Source organism: Ascaphus truei, chromosome 1, assembly GCF_040206685.1.
Source record: "Ascaphus truei isolate aAscTru1 chromosome 1, aAscTru1.hap1, whole genome shotgun sequence".
Lineage (NCBI taxonomy): Eukaryota > Metazoa > Chordata > Amphibia > Anura > Ascaphidae > Ascaphus > Ascaphus truei.
The window spans coordinates 394,928,376-394,937,994 of record NC_134483.1 but is presented as its reverse complement, the minus strand read 5'-3'; positions in this window follow the sequence as shown (position 1 = coordinate 394,937,994).

Genomic DNA, 9,619 nt, shown 5'->3' with positions numbered 1-9,619 from the left:
AAGGGGAACTCATGCTGACAGTTAGGCAGTTAAGCAGGAGGCAGTTGAGAGAGAGTTCTAGCCAGGACAGGGAAAGAGTAGGTTGTGCCCACAGAGCTGTGCTCTGGGGGCTAGGCAAGACTACCCTTGCAGGCCCCAATTAGTTTCCTTCCCTTAGTTTGTGGCCAGGGAATACCTATAGTGCTGAGGGCATTTCCCCTTTAGTGTTATTAAAAGTTTAGAAATAGAGCTGTGTGTGTGAAAGTCACCGAAGCCTGCGTTTGGGATCAAACGCAGCATTAGGCCTAAGACTCATGCCGGCAAGATACCTGTGTCGGAAAGAGGACCCTGTGGATGCGGATCCGGAGCTCGACGAGATCCTTTGCGAAGATCCATCACCCGGTACAGGACGCGACAGGTACCCACAAGTGCACCAACGCTTCATGGGGCAGCACTGCCATACACATGGGCTGGGAGTAGACCGGGACACTGGGACACTGGTGCAGGTTACTTCTACTTAGTGTGGGTGTGGGTTATATGAATATGCGTTACGTTTTTGTTATGTCGCAAGTTAAGTTACCTTTTTCAGTAAAGCTATTTATATACAGACACTGTGTGTATTTTACTATTAAGGTGTTCCCGGTTGGGGCTAGCCCACTATATAGTGCGGACCTCATATGGGTGGAGGCACTGTCAGAGTTGTGTTATATTGCACCCCACGCTTCCAAAGGCGAAGGCGCAGGCCTCCTGGAAGCCAGCAGGTAGAGGCAGCAACCGTAGTCAGGGCATTCCACCACCTCAGTAAGATAAGGGGGGGGGGATAACCTTGTTACATACACATAATTAAATATATTTTTATTTTTACGATAACTGCTTGTGTAATTATAAAATACATTTATTTGATACCAACTATTGGAGTGTCTGGTGTGGTATGTGTGTGACTGGCTGGGAACTGAGAGTGTTTGTGGGTGGGTTTGTGGGGACCCCTGATGATGTGGGCGAGCACTACGAAATACGCAGGGTGGATTGTATCAGTTGCAAAAGTATTGGAACATCTGCACTGTACTCCATTATCAGACAATAAATTGTGGGTAAGGGACGCTATCTGTGAACTTTTTCTCCTGCACAGCTGTTAGTTTGCAGCACTTGTGAGTATTGGTGTCTCACATTTCTCCTACAATCTCCACATGTGACCAGCTTTGATTCAGCAAACTTGTAGGAATGGGGATACCACCCCCCTTGGTGCGGCTTGGGCGCTGTGTGTAGCCTAAAACTCTTAGCTGAGTGTGCTCAGCAATTTGTGGAGAGAAGAAATTAGCTGGCAGAGATGAGACGCCTACCTCCTTTGCCTAGACGTTCAGATGATTTTGGATGTTAAAGAGCCCACTGGTGTGTGCAAAATGTTTTCCTCATCCAACATACAAAGTTGCATTGAATCTCAACCACCCCAGTGTACATCTGCATTGTCCCAATGGCAGACATCCTGATGGGGCTCCCCAAGAGCTGCTCCCCTATGCACAGGACCAGTGTGCTAAGGGTTAACATTTGCTTGTACTTTGTGAAACGTCAACCCCACCCACTGGAATGTTAATGAGCCAAGAAGACAAATAACTTTGTGCAGTATTCACAGCTGCATTGACTCTCAACCACCCCAGTGTACATCTGCGTTGCCCCAAAGGGTGTGAGCCATTTGCTGATGTTTGGTGATGTTAAAGCTGCTCTTTTTCAATCTGTAACGCACAAGCCCTTTATCCCTTGTACCCAATTTTCCAACTCTATTTGTACATGAAATGTCTGTGAATTGACTATATAGCCCTGTTCTTTTAATGTAACCATGTCTTTTTATAACTCTGTGCCCAGGACATACTTGAAAATGATGTATCACTTCCTGGTAAAACATTTTTATATATAAATATAAATAAATAAACACACAACTCTGAATTTGGCACCAGAACCCAAGACTCGAGGACTAAGGAGTCCACAGGTACTTCTCCTCAGTGCTATTCCTTAGGAGCAGTAAGGATTTTTCAGCCTAAAATGTTTGTTTGATTAGTGTGGCTTAATCACCCACACTGTACATTGACATTCACCTAATTACTTTGGATTATTTGGCATGCATGCTATTTCCCAATACGTATTCCACTTTAAAAGTTGAATTTCCTGAGGTTCAATTCTGCTTAACAATTGCAAAAAAGATTTTCATTTGAGTGGACTCTGCTCAGTTGCAGTGCAATAGATACTGGTAACTAAATGGGTAAAATAGATATACTTTTCTATAGTGTGCCTTTATCTTGTGTTTTATTATGTTTTTTTATTTGTTTCATTATATCTGTCATCAGTAAATTGATTGCATTTTGACAATTTGATTCTGGGCGCTTTTGTTTTTTTTTTCTCTGTTCCAATTTACAGACTGATCTGTCTGTCTTTAAGAGCAGCATATAAATCCAGAGGTCTATGTGTGTGTTTGACACTCATTTTTTTCACCTTCAGTCTCAGTAGATTTAATTTTATATCATTTAACACTCAATATATTCACATTTTTAATTTTTCCACTTTGCCTTGATCAAATGTTTTATATTAAAGAACACGTTCTTGTTCTTCAAGATACTTGTTTACATTAAATTTGCTTATTTGCTTATCATCTGATTATTATTAAATTTATTGAATGCTTGGAATTACGTGTTCTTTAGTGTTATTTGGGAGGGTTAAGCCCCCCCCCCTTGGGTTAAGCTCCCCCCTTTCCCGTTGCACCACTTCTCTATTTCCTTTGATTTTCACCTATTGTGTGCTGTCAACTCCTTATATCTCTTTGAAATGTTTTATATATTTTTTTCATATTACATTTATTTATGCAATAGTTATACAGTACTTATATTCACTTTATTTATGTTTAAATTGTATAAATACACTTTTATATTTATTATAGCTATACTAGCACACGTCACATTTTTTTAATCTATATTTTTGCATTCTTTAACAATGATGACAATATCATAATTTGCATATGAAACATTATCAAATTCATTATCACCACCATCAGTACCACCACCACCACCACTTAAATCAAAGTCTTTCACAGCATCAGCAACATCCTAAACATCAGAATCCTCCTCATTCATAACAAGTGATATTTGCATGAATGAATAAGCATAAAGCCCACCCCCCTGTTCCTCAGAGTCATCAGGTCCGCGTGACTCTCCCTCTTCTTCATCTGAATATCGTAACAGATATTCAGGGTCTTGTGCTATGATAGCAAGAGGTTTATCAGCATTAATGAATGATTTTGAATGTGAGAAGAATCTTTTCCAGGTGACTTAATAGTGGGCTTAGCAGTAGTGTGTTATATCTGTGTGAATCAATGCCACTTGTCTGGTAGAATTGAGTGATTGTCTGACTCAGAATGAGTTCAGTAATTAAGTAACACCAATAATTAAATTAACACAACCATTGAGAGAGGCTTAGTGTCTGAGATAACCTAATCGTAGCTAAGCTTTGTGGCTGCATAATTAGTCACTGTCTCAGATTGACTTGCCACTTGACACATGTCGCCAGTGTCACTTTGTGCCTGCTGTAAGGGGCGTGTTGTGTGCTCTTGTTCATCTCCTGCTACTGCTGCTACCATCATCACCACCAGTACCACTGCCATTATCATCATCATCATCATCATCATCATCACCATCATCATCATCATCATCATCATCATCATCATCATCATCATCATCATCATCATCATCCCCATCCTCCCCATCCTCCTCCATCATCTAAATCATGACTTGAAAATGTTGCATCATACTTTATATAAATCGTTGCAAAAGTTAGAGAATCTTGATGCTTCCAAGAGAATGTGATCAAAGAAATGGAATGAGACTGTGATGAAAGTTGGTGTGCATTGTTCACGTAAGGACACATACCAGAGTAATTCAGGACTGAAGCACTCGTTACAACCAATATCTCGGGAGCACCCAGAGCTACAGAGCCAACAGACCACTCGGCTTCTGGTGACCTAGAACAACCAAGAACACTGTAAAGTGACAGGAATAATGAATACATCCAAAAGGTATTTTGACATCAAAGATGTCTACTCACATATCTTGTGTGTCCATAAAAACTATCCACTGGTCATCCAGCTCTCTGTTTGAGTGTGCTGATTGTGTATCAGATAAATACAACAAAAGTGAAAAAAAAAAACGACAGATGCCTAGCAAACAAAATAGGTCAGGGCTAGAAATCGGGTACATTTTGAAAAGTATTTATTTAGGCAAGAGCGAGGGTGAAATGCATTAGAGGATGGTTGATCAATGGTTGAAGCACCCCAGAACCTCTATACCTGGTTCTGGTGACTGGGGCATATACTGGGGGACTCCAACCTAGGGTCCCCTGACTGTACCCGGCATACACATATCCCTGTGCCCTCATTTACCTTTCTGGTCTGTGCTGAAGCAGGGAGTTGCGCAACTGCTTTCCAGGGAGGATTTTGCCCGGAGGTCTGTGTCTACATGTCCTCGGGAATCTGACCTGATTCCCTGATACATTAATGGGGTGGCCAGCAACTCTGGACCCCTTCTATCTAGACACATTCCGACAACACTTTCACTGTGTAATGATCCGGGAGTCACGCTGCCCTCGGCGTGCTCCTCACTCACCTGCAGCTCCGCCGGGTCCTCCCGCGGCACGCAGGCAGCCTTCCTCCAGAACGCCGATCGCAGCTCCACGTGGGCGCGCGCGCACGCCAATGCTCCTCTTCTAGTGTTGGTCCTGCGGGTATGCCCGGTCACGCGCCCGCAAGCGCAGCTACATGGAGGCGCGGCCACACGGAGGCGCACCAACCCCTTAAAGGCACAGCACCTCAAACCATTGCAGCAATTAAATGCAGCCTTACTACTGGGCTTTATTGCTCCTCCCCTGGGACTCATGCTGGACCTATCCCTGCCGTAGCCTGGCCCTTCCACACCCCCCCACCTTGCTGCGCTGCCATTGGGTCCTCTCTCCCATATATACCCTACAGTTTCACTAACTCGTCGGCTGAGCATAGAACCAGTTGTTCTCATCACTCTCTGCCCCCCTAGTCCTGTCTTGTCCTGTCTTGTTTTGCAGTCTTCCTCGTGTACTGAACCGGCTTCCAATACGACTCTCCGCATCTCTGGCATCCCGAACTTGGCTTACGGCAATACGACTCTCCGCACCTCTGGCACCCCGAACCCGGCAAACGGTAAACGATTACGTCTCTCTCTCTAACCCCGGACTTGGCTAACAGCACCCTCCACCATCCATACCTCTCCTGCCCCGACTCGGACTCCCAGGCCATTCTACTCTCAAGACGTGCCCTCGTGGCTGTGGGTGGCGTTATATCCTATCACACCTCAGCACCGCGGTCCCGCCTCGTTTGTGGTGAGCTCGTCCTGACACACTGCAAAACCCACCTTGAAACTCATAGCCTTAGAATCTCCACTGGTTAGCACTCCTGGAAAGGTAAAACACACATAAATTCTTTATTGCAGTACAATGCATGTGCCATGACTGGGTTCAAGAGCTGAAACTCTAATCTTCCCAATATGACTCAGAGGTAACTAGCCAGGAATAAGACCTTTATTTATGGCCTGGTTACCCCCTCACCATCACACCTTCCACCTCAAGATGAAGGCCCGGCTGCAGCCACCACGACCGGTAGCTCAACTGGCTAGACACTTCTTGAGGCTTTAGGCTTTCAGGGACTGTCCTGTCAGGAGAGTCCATCAGCGTTTCCATGCTTGCTGCCTTTCTTGTGCTGGATAGTGAAATCAAATTCCTGCGGTGCAAAAATCCAGCGAAGCAATTTGCCGTTCTCCCCCGACACCCTTTGTAGCCAACTTAATGGGTTGTGGTTCATGAGTACAGTAAACATCCTGCCATACAAATAGGGCTGCAGTTTCCACAAAGCCCAAACAATGGCCAGGCATTCTTTTGCAACTGTGGCATAAGCCACTTCATGGGGTAAAAGTTTCCTGCTTAAGTAAACCACAGGATGTTCACCCCCCTCCTCACCCACCTGGCTGAGTTCAGCGCCGATACCATAGTCCGAGGCAGCGGTCTGTACAAGAAACTTTTTGCATAGTCTGGTGCAGCCAGAATTGGAGCACTAGCAAGTGCTGTCTTCAACGCTTGGAAAGCACCTTCACAAGCGTGAGACCAGGCTACCAGAACCGGGAGTCATTTCTGTGTCAAGTCAGTCACGGGTTTTGCAATGGAGCTATACTGATGGACAAATTTCCTGTAATAGCCAGCGGTGCCCAAAACAGCCATAACCTGCTTCTTGGTCCTGGGAACGGGCCACTGCACTATAGCCTCTACCTTTGCTGGTTCTGGCTTAAGGTGCCCACCACCCACTCTGTGCCCTAGGTACAACACCTCCGCCATACCCACTAAACACTTTGTTGGTTTCAGTGTCAGCCCTGCTTCCCCGATCCTACTCAGCACCGCTGCTACATGTACCAAATGACCATCCCACAAACTGCTAAATACTACAATGTCATCCAGGTATGCCCTTGCAAAACTTTGCATCCCTTCCAGCAACCTATTGACCAGGTGTTGGAAGGTAGACGGAGCATTCTTCATCCCAAATGATATCACTAAAAATTCATAGAGGGCACTTGTAGTGATGAAAGCTGACTTCTCCCTAGCCTCCTGGGTCAGAGGAATTTGCCAAAACCCCTTGGACAAATCCATGATTGTCAGATACTTTGCCCCGGCGAGCTCATCTAAGAGCTCATCCATGCGGGGCATGGGATAGGCATCTGACACTGTCTGAGCATTGAGCTGCCAGTACTCCACACTGAAGTGCGTGGTTCTGTCCTTATTAGGTACCAGGACTACCGGACACGCCCAAGAGCTCTGATGGTACAATTACCCCTATGTCCAGCATCTCCTCTACTTTCCTCTCTATACTGCCCTTCAACTCTGCTGATACATGATAGGCATGCATACACTGGCGACACACTTTATTCGAGCTCGGCTAGTCCCACGAATTCGGGTATACCCGGGTGTATTGAGGTTTGTGACTGTTTTCTGCCCGAGTGCATTGGGTTATTTTCCAGGCAGGGATTGAAGCATTTTATTCCCGCTGGCTGCAATACTGCACAGTATATATATATATATACTGCATTACAATTCATGAATTTATGCCATCTGGTAGACACGCGAAGCATTGCAGCCTATTAAATCCTAATCATTATCATTTAACAGATCAGCCGCCCGTCAGCCAGGCATGAACCCAGGCTGGGAAGGCAAACGCAACGGGGCTTGTCAGAGGTGAGGAGCGGCGCATTCCAGGTATCTGCCAGGTACATACTGGGTATTTGCTCGAATAAAGTGTGTCGGTGCAGTATGTAGAGGTCTCTGATCCCCAGTCTCCACCGGATGAGCTGTAATATGTGTTCTGCCCGGCTTGTCCATGAACAGAACCCTATGCTGCTCTAGCATAGCCCTTGCCTGCACACACTGCTGTGCACTGAGCTGGGAACCTACCTCTACCTGCTCTATGGTGCCCCCCTGCCTAGATTCCTCTAGGAGGTCAGGAAGAGCATTGCTCACCGGGTCCCCCATAGGTGGGCTTCAGATAGCTTCTGTAGGACTACAGATAGCCCCCCACCCCATTTAAAGTAAAATATATAACAACAATAAAAAATATGTTTAAAAGTTTTAAATATTATAATTAATTATATTTATTAAAGTTTGTTACAATTATATTTTTATGGTAGATTAATCATATGTTAATAGTTAAAGGCTTTGTTAATGGCCTATTTTTTTCAAACTAATATGCATGCATACAGAAATAGTGAAGCAAAGGAGCACAGCACAGAATCCATCCATGAAGAGAGAATAAGTTCAGGGCAACTCCATATTAAAAGTTAAAGGTATTTTAATCAATGTACAATGGTGAAGAGAGACCAAACGCGCCAACGCGTTTCATCCCATAGGGACTTTATCAAGGAATATGTATCTCTATGGATTGCTATATACCATGATGGGTTCCAGTTTGGCCGTCTTCATATGAACTTTTATATACTGTATGATACACACCTATATTTGAGCACCATCTTCCCACACATCCTTTAATATGCATGCAATATTGTATGTTATTTTATTCATCAATCATAGACATGTAGCCTTGCCATCTATGGCTACTAATCTGCTTTTCCTCCTGGAATTAAGTCCTAGTACAAGCAGACCTTGCCATAAGTTATCATGGGGTTTTCCACCTCCTTGATGCTGCACTTGAGTGACACTGGGAGGCGGTGACATCAGGCCTGCGCATGACCAATCATGAGACAGACCTGATGCCCTCCTTCTGGCAGTACTTAAGGGTAGTGCAGCCCCAAATTCAGTAGTGCCTCTACCCACTTGAGAGGGGCAGGTCACACAGCCAAGAGCCTGACTTTTGGGCCTTCTCTGGTCCTCTTCCCCTTGGGGGAGAATGAGTGTATACCATACCTTTGCCCCTGAAAGAGGGGCAGGGAAGAGCTGGGACTTCTGCAGGTGCCCTTGGCCTGTAGTGAAGTTCCAGGGACCATCCTTCAGTGAGTAGATGACAGTTGCTATATTGGGTAGAACCCTGCCGTGTACTGTGCTGCACAGAGAGAGACAATAAACTGTTCCTGTTATTATACCTCCAGCCTGTGTGTGATCTTACTGGGGGAGAGGTAATCGTTTCTACCGTGGGAGATCATCTTCAGTTTCCAGGAGCCTATGGCAGATGGAGGCGCTGCACTGCAAAAGATATGTGGATAATGTACCCCAAAAACCTGATCCTGTGTCCCCACAACCATCGGCAGACGACACAACCCTCCTGTTACCAGCAGGTATCATGCACCATATACGTAGTAATGGCCAAATCTCCCACCGGATGGGGGAAACACCGTTCCAGACATATTTAATATTTAAGACTCATGGTTTTGTTTGTATTTCAAGGCTGTGTTTTCGTACACATTTTAACAAAAAATCAACATGTATTATGCCAAATTGCATCTCATTTAATCCAGTCATCAAACATATTTTTGATAACAGCAACTATCTACTACTAGGAAGTTTATTTATTATAAAGCCACTGTAGTAATACTATTAGTTATAATGTTGAATATGTTAAAAGCCAAAGAAGAAAAAATCAAGTTGCACCAATGTTGAATTGTAAATCAAGAAAAAAAAACATGATTTGAAGTTATCATTATTTCTGAAAGAGAATCGTATAACCTTGCTGCCAGGAGTGACCTTTCTCCAATTTTTTTTGTGGGGATCAGCCGTTTTTTTTTTATCTTCTTGAAATCATATTATGTATTAGTATGATATCAGATTTCATGATAAGGAAAAAGGATTTTCATGATATTTTTTCTTTTTCTCTCTGATTGCGTGCACTCAAATCAGATGAATTCCTGTCTGTGTAAAGATCTGCCAAGGGTCCACAAGACTCTTGTCATGGTGCCAAGTTTGGCCAACATAGGTGTTAAATTGGTCGCTATTGTAGCAGTCAAATATTTGATACAGTTTTAATCATTGTTAATGCAATCCTATTGTTTTGTAATAGTCAAATAGGAAAAATAGAATCACAAGAATAAAAGAATTCGATATTTTACAAGTGCACTGAGTCTGTAACTGGAATATACAGTACACT